Genomic DNA, 1,303 nt, shown 5'->3' on the forward strand with positions numbered 1-1,303 from the left:
CAATTAGTAGCTAAAAGGTCTACAAAAGTTTTTAATATATATATTTTTTTTTACATATAATGGCTGTACAGAAGTCCATATTTGACCTACTGAACATACTTTTGTCCCAGGGGTCAAAAAGACACTCATTGATTTCCCTTCTGATTCCAATAAGTAGCTTACAGGTCTAAAAAAGTTTTAAATTATATATATTTTTATTTATTTATTTATTTATTTTACATAATATGGCTGTACAGAAGTCCATATTTGACCTATTGAACACACTTTTGTCCCAGAGGTCAAAAAGACACTCATTGATTTCCCTTCTGGTTCCAATAAGTAGCTAAAAGGTCTACAAAAGGTTTTACATTATTTTTATTTTTTAATTTTTTTCACATATAATGGCTCTACAAGAAGTCCAAATTAGACCTTCTGAACAAATTTTTTTCCCAAAGGTCAAAAAGTCACTCATTGACTTTCCTTCTGGTTCCAATAAGTAGCTAAAAGGTCTACAAAAGGTTGTACATTATTTTTAATTTTTAATTTTTTTCACATATAATGGCTCTACAAGAAGTCCAAATTTGACCTTCTGAACAAATTTTTGTCCCAAAGGTCAAAAAGTCACTCATTGACTTTTCTTCTGGTTCCAATAACTAGCTAAAAGGTCTAAAAAAGGTTAAATTTTTTTTTTTTTTTTTACATATTATGGCTGTACAAGAAGTCCATATTTGACCTACTGAACAAATTTTTGTCCCAAAGGTCAAAAAGTCACTCATTGACTTTCCTTCTGGTTCCAATAAGTACCTAAAAGGTCTACAAAAGGTTTTTTTATTTTTATTTTTTTTATTTTTTTTACACATTATGGCTGTACAAAGTCCATATTTGACCTACTGAAGAAATTTTTGTTCCAAAGGTCAAAAAGTCACTCATTGATTTCCCTTCTGATTCCAATAAGTAGCTTACAGGTCTAAAAAAGGTTTAAATGTTTTTTGTGTTTTTTGTGTTTTTTGTTTTTTTGTTTTTGTTTTGTTTTTACATATTATGGCTGTACAAAGTCCATATTTGACCTACTGAACAAATGTTTGTCCCAAAGGTCAAAAAGTCACTCATTGACTTTCCTTCTGGTTCCAATTAGTAGCTAAAAGGTCTACAAAAGGTTTAATATATATATATATATATATATATATATATATATATATATATATATATATATATATATATATATATATATATATATATATATATATATATATATATATATATATATATATATATATATATATATATATATATATATATATATATATATATATATTTTTTTTTT

This window comes from Gobio gobio (genome assembly GCF_949357685.1).
Source record: "Gobio gobio genome assembly, chromosome: 9".
Lineage (NCBI taxonomy): Eukaryota > Metazoa > Chordata > Actinopteri > Cypriniformes > Gobionidae > Gobio > Gobio gobio.